We start from the raw sequence: 15,775 nt of genomic DNA, 5'->3' as shown, positions 1-15,775 counted from the left end.
CTCTCCAGACTTGTCACTGCAAGTCACGTACCTTTTCTAGGACTAAGTTTCTTCACTGGAAGATGAGGAGGTTGCACTAGATGACCTCGAAATTCCCTTCCAGCTTTAAATTCCCTCTTGTGACACTTGCTGGACTTGTTCTACTGGCCCTGGCGCTCCCCTGCTCCTCCCTTAGCTGCTACGTCCGCATCCCGCACCAGAGGGCGCCACAGGCGGGCCCGGGGCAGCGTGCGGTGGGCGGAGAGGCAGAATTAGGGGAGTCTCCAGGAGGCGTGGTGATTGGCCGCCGCCGGGCGGAAGGGGGCGTGGGGAGGGAAGGGCCGAGCAGCGCGGTGACGTAGCGCTGGCGGGGGCGGGGCCGGGCCGCGGAGCGTGTGACGCTGTGGCCGCCGCGGACCTCGGGATTAATGGGAAAAGTTTTGGCAGGAGCGGGAGAATTCTGCGGAGCCTGCGGGACAGCGGCGGTGGCGCCGTAGGCAGCCGGGACAGGTCAGTCCGAGACGAGGGAAGCGGGCAGGCAAGTGGCGGAGGGAAGCGCCGGGCCTGGGCCGAGGCGGCCAGCGGGATTGGGGCGCAAGGCCCGGCGGCTGGGAGCGGGGTGCGGGGAGCTGCCGGGGTCCGCGGACAGCGTCGCGGCGGCTTCCTGATGCTCCGGCCCGCTCCGGTCAGCCGTCGTGCGTTGCCGTGTAGGCGCACCGCCGACCCTGCGTCCCCCGCCCTTGGACCCCCATAGCTGCTTGAGTGAGTCCGAAACACGGGCCTCTTTCCACCCTACTCTATGCCCCCACTTGGGCCTGGTGGCTTCGTCTCCACCCACTTGTGAGAACCCGGTCTCAGGCCCGGTGGCCTCTCCCATTCCCCTCCCCTGCCTCTGACCTCTTCCTTCACCCGTTTCTGGTGTTCCCGAATCCACTGCCCTATCTACCGAGGGTCTTCTCTGGGATCTTTTCCTCTGTCCCCCTCGTTATCCTTGTCTCCTGCCTTCATCCTCCCATCCTTGCTCTCTCAGGCTTTACTCTCTTTCCCCATCCCTGTCCCCTTCTTAATCTGTGGCCTGATCCCTCCTAGTATTATGAGTCCCCATCCTTCTTCCCCAGGGTGTTCCTAGGCTTTTTCCAACTCCGTGCCTGCAGTCCCTGTCAGTCCTTAAGACTCTCACCTTGGTTCCCTGAGAGGCCCTGTTTTTGCTCCTCTTTCCGATTTCCTTCGTATCAATTCTGTCCCCTACATTCCTGTCGCCCACCTCCTTTTCTCTCCCTGTTCCTTTCCCCTGCTTCAGGGAAAAGCGTTAGCTCCACACTCTACTTTCACTTGACCTGCAGTTGACATAATCATGGGGTGGGGTGGAGGTGTTCAGACCTTGATCGAATTAAGAGGCTGATTGACTAAAGGAAATAACAGATTGTGTGGGAGAATGTACGTGGGTGTTGCATCAGAGATGATGTCCAATTTGTAGGCCATTCTTCTTATCTCAGCTTTAATACTTCCCTTTATGGGGCTGTTGACTTCCAGGAACCCTTGGAGAGAGATGGCGCTGAGCTGGATGTGTGCCACGGGTAGCCGGAGGCTTTGTCCAATTCTTTTCCCCTTCCAGGAACCGGGGTTTTGTGTCTTTCCACTCTGGATGTATGGAATACACTTATACCATGATACCCCAGCCTCTCTCTGCCCTCACTCCCACCCTCCACCCTGTGCTCCATCCCAAAGGGCTAAGAGAATTCTCCAGAAGCTGTGCTCCAGAAAATACTTGTGGTCCTCAACCTTTTTTCTGTGTACTGGCTCCGGAACTTTTTTTTTTTCCCTGTTTGAGTTTTGAAATAGATTGCTGGCCTGATAGCCCTGGGGCTGGCGGGCATCTGTCCCTTTTATTATTGGTGGTTTGAAACAGCTGCTGATTTTCTCTCATATCTCTTTGACAATCTTTGGCCAACTGAATGTGCCTCTGATGTTGGTCACTGAACATGTTCTCTTGGAGTCTCTTCTCCCTCTTTTTTCTTTGTTCTTTTCTGAATCTAGGGAATCCAAATTGTCCCTCTTTTTCCCTGGGAGCTTAATTTCCTCTGTATCCAAGAGGAAGGGCAGTCCCAGAGTTCTGTTCCCTTTGCCCAGGCATAGTATGAGGTATCAGATTGATAACTACCCTGGGGGGTTGTGGGGCTGCAGTAGTTAGACCTTGTCAGGAACTTGAGCAGACACATCTGCTTCCAGTCACATAGATTATCTTCTCTGGGGCTCGAGAGCCCACCACCTTCCATGTGTGTCAGGATGTTTAACCTTACCAAGCAGAAAATTCTCTTCATATCCTTCAGTTTGAGCTCCTTTATTTGGCGTTGGTTCTCTAAAGAAATATTCAAGAAAGAACGTATCCTTTGTTTCTACCCAGTCTGATCTTGGAGGATTCTGAAAGCATGACCCACTCTCATGTTTAGAAATGAAGACTCATTGTTTCACCTGGCCCCAGGTTTCTAGGGCTTCTCTTTTGATGATTGTGCTGTCTTTGAGCCAGATTGGACATGGGAGTTGGCAACCTTTAGGAGCTGTGGTGGAGAGCCAAAGGAACCAGCTTAACCAGACTTTAAAGTTTTGTAATCCTCTTGTCCACTGACTGTTTTCTATGAAAGCAATAGGATTATGGATGGCCTGTCGTTGAGGCAGTCCCCTCTCCACTGACCCCCAGGCCCCCTTTGCAGCACTTGCAAGGATTTGGGTAGACTGGACCAGAGGGTTTTCCTTGTTCCTGTGAATAGCATCTCTCCAGGGTTTTAGTGGATCATTCTAAAGAGGTAGAGGTCAAGTGTTGGACAGATTTTTAGTCTAGTCTCTGGCTCTCAAGGACTCCTCCTTACTCTTTTGAGCAGTTTGTTACTTCTGGCCATGCTTACCCCTTAGTAGTGCTCTCTGCTGTGGTGGCAGGTGAGAGATTTGAGAACAGGTCAAGGCCAGTCCTTGTGGAGCAGCTTGGGCACCAGCAGTCCTAGCTGGATAGCTTCTTGCAGTTTGTCCACTCTCATTTTCTGAGAAGATAGTCATGATTGTCAATTACCAAATTCCTTCCCATTCAGTGATTTTTGCAGAGTCTGGGTCTGGATTTTCTTTCCTTCTTTCTTTTCTGACACAAGGTTTTGTTCTATTGCCCAGACTGGAGTGTGGTGGTGCTATCATAGTGCACTGTAACCTCAAACTCCTGGGCTCAAGGGATCTTCCTGCCTCAGCCTCCAGAGTAGCAGAGACTACGGGTGCACACCACCACACTCAGCTAATTAAAAAGCAATTTTTTTTTGTAAAGACAGGCTCTCACAATGTCTCGAACTCCTGGCCTCAAGCAGTCCTCCCCACCTTGGCCTCTCAGCGCACTGAGATTATACTGACTGCTCGTTCGGCTGCCTTTCTGCTTGCCTCTTCACCATGGCCTTCTTGTGTGATATATGCCTTAACCCATTCAGGAAGAATTGCTCCTACTCAGCCTTTCAACCCCACCTGTGGTCCCTTAGACCGCTTCCCTTAGGGCCTGGTAAGAGGATAGACAGTGTAGAGCACTCGCCTGGGAAGCCATTAGAACTCTGCTTTGGGCCTACAGCTGTCCTGACTGTTGTGCAAGCTGTCTTCAGGGCCTGCAGATTCTGGCACATCCTGGGATAGTGCAGCTCCTCTCTCTCAGGAGTTGGACCTGTCACTTTTTTTTTTTTTTTTTTGAGATGGAGCCTTGCTCTGTCACCCAGGCTGGAGTGCAGTGGTGCGATATTGGCTCACTGCAAGCTCCACCTCCCGGGTTCACGCCATTCTCCTGCCTCAGCCTCCCGAGTAGCTGGGACTACAGGTGCCCGCCACCACACCCGGCTCATTTTTTTTTTGTAGTTTTAGTAGAGACAGGGTTTCACCGTGTTAGTCAGGATGGTCTCGATCTCCTGACCTTGTGATCCGCCCGCCTCGGCCTCCCAAAGTGCTGGGATTACAGGCATGAGCCACCGTGACCAGCCTGGACCTGTCACTTCTAAGGGCTTCAGCTGTATCCTGTCCCTGAGGCCCACCTCCCTGAGTGCTCCCTGCAGGCTGGGAAGCTGAACAGTGATGCCTTCCTCCAGTGCCTCTGAAGGGCCTGGAAATTGCAGGACACAGCTCTACTGCTCAGCGTTGCCCACAGTGGAAACATTCTCTTCCTCCCTGCCTAGGTCTCTGTGGGCTTTGTCCGTTCTGCCAGGCCCTTGCTTATATGATGTCAGAAGCCCTGTGCCCGATGCCATTGTCTATGCCATGTCCCATATTACCTAATGGCTGCTTCTTGGAGATGGTTTGGTGTCCATGCGCATTTTTCTCTGCCTTTGGAGCCAGGGGGAGGAGCTGCTTGCAACAGCTGGATTCCAGGGTGTCAGAGGAGCCCTTGGAGCTTGCCTTGAGCCTGGCAGGGAGAACATGGCCCCTTGCATCAGGTTTCAGACGTATGGGTCTTCTTCCTTGGCAGATGGCTCCTAGCCTTCATAACTCAGCAGGCTGGTGATTGGGATGTGACTCCAGTTCATTCTCCATGGGCTTTGGTGAAGGAATCAACTATGACTCAGGACATCTTCATTTATGAGCTTCTACCCACTGCGGGTATTGGGCACCGGCTCCTTTCTTACCTTGCCTGCTCCTTCTGCCCCGACCTGATAAAATCAGCAAAGCCAGTGTCTGCTTACGTGGGAGTGAGCAGACTCCTTCCAGGATTGGGGAAATATTTGCTGACTCAGGCTCAGAATCACATCTCAGGGTGGTGTGTAAGGGACAGATGAAGAGCCAGATTACCTTAGGTGCACTCTTTGAGTTATGGTGGGTATAACTTATTAGAGTTGCTTTTAGGGCCCCTGGCACCTCTCAGCTAAAGCTGTTGGGGTTTTTTCTATCCTGCAGTGTTGTACAGTGTTTTGGGCATGCATGTGATACTCACACAGTGGCTTCTGCTCACCAACAGATGAAGACAGATGCACCAACGAGGTAATCCCATTTTCTTTACTCAGGGGCTCTGACCACCGCTGACACAGGATCCAGATTTAAGATACTGACCTTGAAGATGAAATAATTTCACTAGGGCTTATTCCCAGATTCTAGGTTCCTGTCACAGCATCTGGTACTAGTTGCTTATGCATAGTATAGGCATTTATTAAGTAATTATTGAAAGTCTATGGCTTACATAGTTTTTTCAGGAGCATGGAGATTCCCACCTTTGCGCCCATTAAAAGATAAACTCCACGGGGCAGGGAGTTGTTTTGCTGCCTGTTGTGTCTAGGATAGTGCCTGGCACAGAGGAGATAATGAATAAATTTTTGTTGAATGAGTAAATGAACGGACTTTCGTCTTTGCCCATAGGGGTACCTAGGGTGCCAGGCCACAAAGATGGTGTCCATCATTCTCTCTTATTAGGGGGCAAATATATATATATATATATATATATATATATATATATTTTGTTTGTTTGTTTGTTTGTTTTTGAGACGAACTCTCGCTCTTGTCCCCCAGGCTGGAGTGCAATGGCATGATCTTGGCTCACTGCCACCTCCTTCTCCTGGGTTCAAGCGCTTCTCCTGTCTCAGCCTCCTGAGTAGGTGGGATTATAGGCACCTGCCACCACGCCCGGCTAATTTTTGTATTTTTAGTAGAGACGGGGTTTCACCATGTTGGCCAGGCTGGTCTGGAACTCCTGACCTCAGGTGATCCGCCTGCCTCAGCCTCCCAAAGTGCTGGGATTACAGGCGTGAGCCACCGCACCTGGCCTTTTTTTTTTTTTTTGAGATGGAGTTTCGCTCTTGTTGCCCAGGCTGGAGTGCAATGCCGCGATCTCAGCTCACTGCAACCCTCCTCTCGGGTTCAAGCGATTCTCCTGCCTCGGCCTCCTGAGTAGCTGAGATTACAGGCATGCGCCACCACATCCGGCTAAATTTTGTATTTTTAGTAGAGACGGGATTTCACCATGTTAGCCAGACTGGTCTCAAACTCCTGATGTCAGATGATCCACCTGCCTCGGCCTCCCAGAGTGCTGTGATTACAGATGTGAGCCACTGTGCCCGGCCAGGAACAAATATTTTTAAGTGCCAACTATGTGCCAGGCACTTGGGAAATGATAATAGTAAAAAACAGATCCAGTCTCTGCCTCATGGGTCTGTGGTTTGCTGGTATATATGAGAGCTGGCCATAACACACAGAATTGTTTCTTCCATCTCTGCAGGAGTAGGAGGTTCTCACCAAGAGTCTGAACAATGCTCTGGGTTTCCTATTGCTGTTTCCATGTTCTCAGGATGCCTGGCAGGTTTTATAAACTCTCAGAAGTGGAGCTCCAGGGAATACAATGTTCATTGTCCTATTTGGAAGGCTGGGTTGTTGTGGGTCCCTGCTGGGGGCCAGGGAAACGTGGGCCTCCTGCCTGATTTGTTTTAATCTCTGAAGTTCAGTGGTTCCAGTAGCTGTTTGTGGGCTTCACTTCCCCTTCTCTGCCTTTAACACCCTGCAGGTTTTCCTGTTGTCAGACAGGGTGGTGAGTCCCTGTGTCTCTCTGTCCATGGGGGTCAGGTTGTTTGTAGATCTTTCAGGAAGGTCCTGGGTGGGGGGACCCTCCTGCTTTCAAACCCATACCAAGTGCTTTCCTCTGAAGGGAATGTGAGGGAGGAAGAAGGGGGGGAGTTTCAGAGGCTTCTGAGGTTCTCCAAGAGGAAAGAGGTCAAAGTACCCCCCGAGCAGGGAGAGCTACTGAGTTGAACTGATTTGCTTTGCCATTTGCTTTAGCAGCAGCTAGGCCCAGTGGCAGGAATTGTACATGCATTTCCAGGGGTCAGTTGTCCAGTTCATCCCTAAGCCTTGAGCTCCCAGTCGCAGGTAGGAACTTCTCTTCTCCTTTCTTTCTTCTTTTCTTTTTTTTTTTTTTTTTGAGACAGAGTCTCGCTCTGTCACCCAGGCTGGAGTGCAGTGACGCGATCTCGGCTCACTGCAAGCTCTGCCTCCTGGGTTCACACCATTCTCCTGCCTCAGCCTCCTGAGTAGCTGGGACTACAGGCGCCCGCCACCACGCCCGCCTAACTTTTTGTATTTTTAGTAGAGACAGGGTTTCACCGTGTTAGCCAGGATGGTCTCGATCTCCTGACCTCGTGATCCACCGGCCTCGGCCTCCCAAAGTGTTGGGATTATAGGCATGAGCCACTGCGCCCGGCCTCTTCTTTCTTTCTTGTTGGGGTACTGCTATATCACCTAGGGCCAGGGGTGCGTCCAATCTTTTGGCATCCCTGGGCCACATTGGAAGAAGAATTATTATCTTGGGCTACACATAAAATACACTAACACTAACAATAGCTGATGAGCTAAAAATAAAAATGGCAAGAGAATCTCATGTTTTAAGAAGTTTATGTATTTGTGTTGGGCTGCATTCAGAGCTCTCCTGGGCTGCATGCAGTCGTGGGCCGTGGGTTGGATAAGCTTGGCCTCCCTAGGCAGTCCTCTCACCACAGCCTCCCAAGTAGCTGGGACTACAGGTGCACACCACTGCCTGGCTAACTTTTTGTTTGTTTGTTTTTGTTTTTTTTTAATTTAATGGGTACATAGTAGTAGGTGTATATTTCTTTTTTTCTTTTTTTTTTTTTTCGAGATGGAATCTTGCTCTTGTCGCCCAGGCTGGAGAGCAATGGCACAGTCTCGGCTCCCTGTAACCTCTGCCTCCCGGGTTCAAGCGATTCTCCTGCCTCAGCCTCCTGAGTAGCTCGGATTACAGGCGCCCGCCACCATGCCCAGCTAATTTTTGTATTTTTAGTAAAGACGGGGTTTTGCCATGTTGGCCAGGCTGGTCTCGAACTCCTGACCTCAAGTGATCTGCCTGCCTCAGCCTCCCAAAGTATTGGTATTACAGGCATGAGCTACCACACCCGGCCTTGTATGTCTTCTTTTGAGAAATGTTTATTAAAATCTTTTGCCCATCCTTTTATCAGATTATTAGTTTTTTCCTATAGAGTTGTTTGAGCTCCTTATATATTCTTGTTATTAACCCCTTGTGAAATGGGTAGTTTGCAAATATTTTCTCTCATTCCGTGGGTTGTCTCTTCACTTTGTTGATTGTTTCCTTTGCTGTGCAGAAGCTGTTTAATGTGATGTGATCCCATTTGACCATTTTTGCTTTCGTTGCCTGTGCTTGCGGGGTATTGCTCAAGAAATTTTTGCCCAGACCAGCGTCCTGGAGATTTTCTCCTGTTTTCTTGTAGTAGTTTCATGGTTTGAAGTCTTAGATTTAAGTCTTTAATTTATTTTGATTTGGTTTTTGTATATGGCAAGAGGTAGGGGTCTAGTTTCATTCATCTCCATATGAATATCCAGTTTTCCGAGCACCATTTATTGAAGAGACTCTCTTTTCCTCAGTGTATGTTCTTGGCACCTTTGTCAAAAGTGAGTTCACTGTAGGTGTGTGGATTTGTTTCTGGGTTCTCTATTCTGTTCCATTGGTGTATGTGTCTTTTTTTTTTTTTTTTTCTCTGAGACAGAGTTTTGCTCTGTTGCCCAGGATGGAGTGCAATGGCGTGATGTTGGCTCACTGCAATCTCTGCCTCCTGGGTTCGAGCAGTTCTCCTGCCTCAGTCTCCCACGTAGCTGGGATTACAGGCATGTGTCACCATGCCTGGCTAATTTTTTGTGTTTTTAATAGAGATAGGGTTTCACCATGTTGGTCAGGCTAGTCTCGAACTCCTGACCTCAGGTGATCTGCCGACCTCAGTCTCCCGAAGTGCTGGGATTACAGGCATGAGCCACCGCGCCTGGCCGAAAAATGGCTTATTTTGAAGTCAACTTTAGAATATTATAAAACAGCATTTCTCAAACTTTCTGGCCTCAAGATCCCTTTAGATTCTTTTTTTTTTTTTTTTTTTTTGAGACGGAGTCTCTCTCTGTCGCCCAGGCTGGAGTGCAGTGGCACAATTTCGGCTTACTGCAAGCCCCGCCTCCCGGGTTCATGCCATTCTCCTGCCTCAGCCTCCTGAGTAGCTGGGACTACCGGCGCCCGCCACCACGCCCGCCACCACGTTTAGCTAGGATGGTCTCAATCTCCTGACCTCATGATCCACCCGCGTCGGCCTCCCTAAGTGCTGGGATTACAGATGTGAGCCACCGCGCGGGTCCCTTTAGATTCTTAAAAATTATTGAAGACCCGAAGGGCTTATGTTTACCACGTTAGAAGTTATAATAGGCCGGGCGGGTGACATTCGTTAATATCACCACTGATCTCATTTTTAAAAAGTCTTTAAGTATTGGGAAGCTGTCAGGCTCACAGTGGTCAATACACGTTTTCTAAATTTGAGTTTTCTCTTGAAAGTTTGATTTTTATCATTGGTAACATACTGTTGGTTCTTTTGTTTGATTTTATTTGAGATAGGATCTCCCTCAGTCGCCCAGGCTGGAGTGCAGTGATGCAGTCATAGCTCACTTGCAGCCGCCAACTTCTGGGCTCAAGTAATTCTCCTGCCTCAGCCTCCAGAGTAGCTAGGTCTACAGGTATGTGCTACCATGCCCAGCTCATTTTAAAATTTTTTGTAAAGATGGTGTCTTGTGATCTTGCTGCATCGACCAGGCTGGTCTTGAATTCCTGGCCTCAAGTGATCCATCTGTCTCAGCCTCCCGAATTGCTGGGATTATAGGCATGAGCTACCACACCCAGCCTTTTTTTTTTTTTTTTTTGAGATAGGGTCTCGCTCTTGCCCAGGCTGGAGTGTGGTGGCACAGTCTTGGCTCACTATATCTAGCCTTGACTTCCAGGCTCAAGTGATCCTTTCACCTCAGCCTCTCAAGTAGCTAAGATTACATGCATGCGCCATCATGCGCACCTCATTTTTTAACTTTTTGTAGAGATCAGGTCTCCCTGTGTTGTCCAGGCTAGTCTCAAACTCCTGAGCTCGAGCCATTCATTCCTGCCTTGGCCTCCCAAAGTGCTGGGATTAAAGGCATGAGCCACTGTGCCCAGCCAGTTCTTTTTTTTTTTTTTTGTTTTGTTTTGAGATGAAGTCTCACTCTCTCGCCCAGGCTAGAGTGCAGTGGTGTGATCTCGGCTCACTGCAACCTCCACCTCGTGGGTTCAAGTGATTCTCCTGTCTCAGCCTCCCAAGTAGCTGGGACCACAGGCGTGCACCCCAACGCCTGGCTAATTTTTGTATTTTTTTAGTAGAGATGGGGTTTCACCATATTGGTCAGGCCGGTCTCGAACTCCTGACCTCATGATCTGCCCGCCTCAGCCTCCCAGAGTGCTGGGATTACAGGCATGAGCCACCGCGCCCGGCCACAAAGAATATTTAAAAGACAGATATCAAAGGTGGAGATTTTAATAAAGTTAGTTTTTATTTATTCATCTAGGACATTCTTAAATTGGCATTTTATTGTCTTTCATGGTTCTGTGGATTAACTGGGCCCAGCTGGGTGGTTCTTGCTTGGGATATGTCATGTTGCTATAGTCAAATGGAGACAGGGGCAGGTGTCATCTAAAGGCTCAGCTGGGCTGGGTGTCCCCACTGGCTTACACACATGGGTGGCACTTGATGCTGTTGAATGGAGTGCGTATACATGACCTCTCCATGTGCCTTGGGCTTCTCATAGCATGACAGCTGGGTTCTGAGCAGAAGCATTCCAAAAATGAATGTATTGAGAGATTCAGACAGAAATGTCAATGTTTCTTATGTCCTAGCCTTGGAAGTTACACAATGCCACTTCCTCTATTCCCTTGGTCTCAGGACCAGTTCAGAGTCAAGGAGAGGACTACACAGGGGTGTGAATACTAAGAGGCATGATTCATTGAGGAGAGAAAGAGGCCTCCTTGGAGATCAGCTACTACTTTTCAGCATCCTTATGTGAGGTAATCTGGTCTTGATACTTCCAAGAGAAAAGCGCATCTTCTCATGATTTTCATTCCTGGAAGCTGCTGTTAGTTAGGAAATTCCTAATAGGTTGATGGAGGACATTGAATGCTAGGTGAAGGAATCTGTACTCTGTTCTTTGGGCAATGGGGGAGCCATCAGTGGTTTTGGAGCAAGGAGTGATGGTGTTAATATTGCAAAAAGGTAGATTAGGAATGGAGATAGAGAGGATAGGTAGGGGACTGCAGTGGTCTAAATGTAAGGAAATTCTTCTTCACATTAAATCTGAGTTCCTCTGGTTGCAATTTAAGTGCATTGATTTTGATATTTCAGCCACACAGATTAAGTACCCAGAGCCAGGGTGGAATAACCCATCCCTACGCCATATCCATTTAGGGCTGTTGATGCACAGGAGAGATTAAAAGAGTTCACAAACTTCAGAAGGCAACTAAATTTAGGTTTTATTGTCAAAGCACATAAAAAGTTAAGCATAAATTATTCAAAAATAAAAAGCAAGAAAGGTGAAACTTCATTTAACACCACTAGCCACGTTTCAAATACACTTCAGTTTCGGTATTATAGAAGCAAGGAGTGGAGCAAGAAGAATCAATGGGGAGGACAAATTAGAGAATGGTAGGAAGAGGGACAAAAGGGGAAGAAAGGAGTCAGGAGGGGCACACAGCAGAAAGAATTCGAAGGAGGAGGTCAGATTGGAGCAACTACTTGAAGCTGAGAGAAGGCTCTGTATGGGGCTAACATGTTAGTGATGAGCTGGTGCCTTCTGTGTTTCCCTGGGGCACTGGCTTCTGGGTTTTAGCATCTGGTATCCTCACCCTTTTTTAAATACAGACAGTCCCCAACTTATGATGGTTCAACTTTACAGTGATGTAAAAGCGATACACGGCTGGGCGCTGTGGCTCGCGCCTGTAATCCCAGCACTTTGGGAGGCCAAGGTGGGAGGATCATGAGGTCAGGATATCGAGACCATCCTGGCTAACATGGTGAAACCCCATCTCTACTAAAAATACAAAAAATTAGCCGGGCGTGGTGGTGGGCGCCTGTAGTTCCAGCTACTTGGGAGGCTGAGGCAGGAGAATGGCATGAACCTGGGAGGCGGAGCTTGCAGTGAGCCGAGCTCACGCCACTGCATTCCAGCCTGGGCGACAGAGCAAGACTCTGTCTCAAAAAAAAAAAAAAAAAAAGCGTTACACGTTCAGCAGAAGCCCCATCCTTTAATACTTATACAACCATTCTTTTTTTTTTTTTTTTTTTTTTTTTGAGATGGAGTCCCAGTCTCACCCAGGCTGCAGTGCAGTGGCGCGATCTCGGCTCACCCCAACCTCTGCCTCCCGGGTTAAAGTGATTCTCCTGCCTCAGCCTCCTGAGTAGCTGGGATTACAGGCGACTGCCACCAGGTCTGGCTAATTTTTGTATTTTTAGTAGAGATAGGATTTCACCATGTTGGCCAGGCTGGTTTCTAACTCCTGACCAGGTGATCTGCCCACCTCGGCCTCCCAAAGTGCTGGAATTACAGGCATGAGTCACCGTGTCCCAGTTCTCATACGATCATTCTGTTTTTTCACTTTCAGTACAGTATTCAATTACATGAGATATTCAAAATTATAACATAAGCTCTGTGTTAGATGATGTTGCCCGTAGGCTCATGGAAATGTTCTGGCACATTTGCAGTAGGCTAGGCTAAGCTATGGTGTTTGGTAGGTTACATATATTACATGCGTTTTTGACTTGTGATGTTTTCACCATATGATGGGTTTGTCCCTATAAGTTGAGGAACATTTGTAGCCCTTTCATTGTCTGTGAAGAGGCCTGAGTGGATTTTGTGCTGGAGACCGGTGTGACTCAGCTCCAGTGTTGACTGACCTTCTAACCATGGGCTTGTGACTGAATGTCCTGAGCCTTCGTTTTCTTCCCTGTGAGGATTAAAATGAACCTCAGGAAATGCTGGTTTGTCCCCTTTCTGTCAAGCTGGGTTCTGAGGGGGTGAGCCCAGGTAGGAGTGACTTCTGAACCAGCCCAGATTTACAGGCTTGGGCATAGGGAGCCCAGCCTCAGCCTGGGAGCCTCATCTTCCATTAAACAGCTCCTGGCATTCAGGGGAGTGTGTCGCAGCACCCCCCCTTTTTTTTTTAATTTAAGTCCTCTCTTCCAGCCAGGCGCAGTGAATCACTTGAGGCCAGGAGTTTGAGACCAGCCTGGCCATCATGGGGAAACCCCATCTATACTAAAAATACAAAAATTATCTGGGCACGGTGGCACACACCTGTAGTCCCAGCACACCAGACTTCAAGACCAGCCTGGGCAACATGGCGAAACTCCGTCTCTACAAAAAATACAAAAATTATCCAGGCGTGGTGGTACATGCCTGTAGTTCCTACTCCTTGAGGGGCTGAGGCAGGAGAATCACTCAAGCCGAGGAGGCTGAGGCTGCAGTGAGCCATGTTTGTACCACTGTACTCCAGCCTGGGTGACAGAGTAAGGCCCTGTCTCTAAAAAAAAAAAAAAAAAAAAGTGCCGTCTTTCTTTTTTTTTTTTTTTTTTTTTTGAGACGGAGTCTCGCTCTGTCGCCCAGGCTGGAGTGCAGTGGCGCGATCTTGGCTCACTGCAAGCTCCGCCTCCCAGGTTCACGCCATTCTTCTGCCTCAGCCTCCCGAGTAGCTGGGACTACGGGAGCCCGCCACCACGCCCGGCTAATTTTTTGTATTTTTGGTAGAGACAGGGTTTCACAGTGTTAGCCAGGATAGTCTCAATCTCCTGACCTCGTGATCCGCCCGTCTCAGCCTCCCAAAGTGCTAGGATTATAGGCATGAGCCACCGCGCCCGACCTCTTTCTTATATAATTTTTTTTTAATCGGGCAGCCCTCAGAATCACAGCAGATTCAGAAAGACTCCCGAAAAAAGTTCTTTCACTCCTAACTTCTACCCAGCCTCATCGTCACCTCAGCAGCTCTCCTGAGACCGTTACTAAGTTCTCCACAGCTAATGGTAACTCAGCTTGGAAAGAGTTCTCTTGTGGGAGGATGCTGAAGGGAGGTTGCCAAGTGGTGTGGGAAAACTGCTTCATGCTTAAGTTCACTTCCATATCATGATACTAACAGGTATCTAACAGCTGATTTTCATTGCTTTCATTTGTGATCTGCTAGGACCACTTGATCCTTGTCACTGCTTTTGGCACACCCCTCATCCAAGAGTTGTGATCGCAGAGGCAGAGTTCCTTGCCACCAGGCCAGTGGAAGTACAAGCCAACTTTGCTCTCCAACTGGCAGCAGTAGCCGAGCAGGCCGCCTTGCATTCTCTCCTCATAAACATGCTGTTCTCAAGTTTGTCAGAATCCAGAGCTCTCTACTCATTACCCCCTTTTCCAAACAAGCAAGCAAAGCATGCTCTTCCTTTGTTTCCCTTAATTGCCTAAAACATCTCCATGTTCATAGCTGTTGACTCTCTTTGCCTCCTAGTTCCTGTTCCTCTGGTGTAGGATTTCTCAGCCCTAGCACTGTAAACATGTTGGGCTGGATAATCATCTCTTGTATGGGCTGTTTGTGCATTGTAGGATGTTGAGCAGCATCCCTGGCTTCTACACACTAAGTGCCAGTGACACTCTTCTCCCCTCCCCAGCCGTAAAACCCAAATGTCTGTGGACATTGCCAAATGTCCCCTACGGGGCAAAATCACCCCTGGTTGAGAGTCACTGCTCTATCATTTCTTCACTAAATACTGCTGGTCAGCTGGGTCCACTGGCGAACCTCACATCAATAAACCTGGTAATAGAAGCATATTGTTCTTACATTAGAAGTTTACCCTCTTCGGTTATCTCACTGGGCCCTTGAGGGCTTTGGGGAGGAGTGATGGGAAATGGTTCACAATTAACAGCATATTCCAACTAAGTAAGAAAGCATATGATGTCTGCACAACAGAGGAGAGTGTCCACAATGTACAGCTCTTTCCTGGAGCAGTTACGTTTCTCAGGGTGTGCTTTTCCAAGTCATTTCGTGTCTGGTTAGAAGCCACCTTCCCGTAGCATCCAGAGGTGCCATGTAGACTAGGGTTGGTCACAGTGTGTAGATTGCCATTGACCTGCCCATTCCTAGTGTTTGACCTGGTGGTCATGGCACTCTGACCACATCAGTTTTCCTCTCCAAGCCCAGATGGGTTCTCAGAACCCTCCACCCCAAGCTGCACTCATGAGAGGTGGCACTTCTGCCATCCTGATCTAGAGCTTCTTCATGTAGTCCAGACCATTTCTTTGCAGCCGCCTCTCCTGTGTAAAAACCTTTAGGAAAGTGCAGAGATCCTGATGGATTCCCCTTGACCCTCAGCATGCACATCCTGGAATGTACTGCTCAGCAGTCCGTTGGGGGCTTCAGACTGGAGAAGAGAAAACTGCCCTTCCTTTTCAAGGACGTCCTCCAAGGGCCAGAATGCTCAGTTCCATAAAATTAACTCTCCACTGCCTCCTTTTTTTTTTTTTTTTTTTTGTTTTTTAAGACAGTCTCACTCTGTCCCCCAGGCTGGAGCACAGTGGCGTGATCTTGGCTCACTGCAACCTCCGCCTCCTGGATTCAAGCAATTTTCCTACCTCAGCCTTCCGAGTAGCTGGGATTACAGGCATGCGCCACCTCACCCAGCTAATTTTTGTATTTTTAGTAGAGATGGGGTTTCACTGTCTTGGCCAGGCTAGTCTCAAACTCCTGACCTCTAGTGATCCACTTGCCTCAGCCTCCCAAAGTGCTAGTATTACAGTCATGAGCCACCACGCCTGGCCTGCTGCCTATTTAAATAGCAAGCAATTACAGTTAAAGAAAGACCCTGGCCTGGGGACGCTGCCAAGGCTCCCAATCTGACACTTCTTTCATGTGGACCAGGGATCTGAACTGTGTTTCTTCCAAACTTTTGGAGCTTGCTTCCTTGGTGGTAAGCTA

The 15,775-nt window shown here is 48.9% G+C and overlaps 1 protein-coding gene across 9 annotated transcripts in view; it reads left to right on the top strand.

Annotated features, from left to right (window-relative positions):
• The first annotated feature begins 300 nt into the window (after positions 1-300).
• PPARD (peroxisome proliferator activated receptor delta) overlaps positions 301-15,775 on the top strand; it is an 85,716-nt gene continuing 70,241 nt past the window's right edge. For 4 of the 9 annotated variants that reach the window (XM_055264411.2, XM_063632179.1, XM_063632186.1 and 1 more), the window contains exons 1-2: positions 343-489; positions 4,885-4,968. The gene's annotated coding sequence lies outside the window, so the exon portion shown is untranslated. Of the gene's footprint in view, positions 490-4,884; positions 4,969-15,775 lie in introns of all 9 variants that reach the window. The other 5 variants (XM_063632187.1, XM_063632180.1, XM_055264407.2 and 2 more) reach the window with 4 other exon arrangements.

The sequence above is a fragment of the Symphalangus syndactylus genome, chromosome 23 (genome assembly GCF_028878055.3).
Source record: "Symphalangus syndactylus isolate Jambi chromosome 23, NHGRI_mSymSyn1-v2.1_pri, whole genome shotgun sequence".
NCBI lineage: Eukaryota > Metazoa > Chordata > Mammalia > Primates > Hylobatidae > Symphalangus > Symphalangus syndactylus.
Note: the sequence above shows the minus strand (reverse complement) of the source record. Positions and strands in the feature narration are given on the sequence as shown.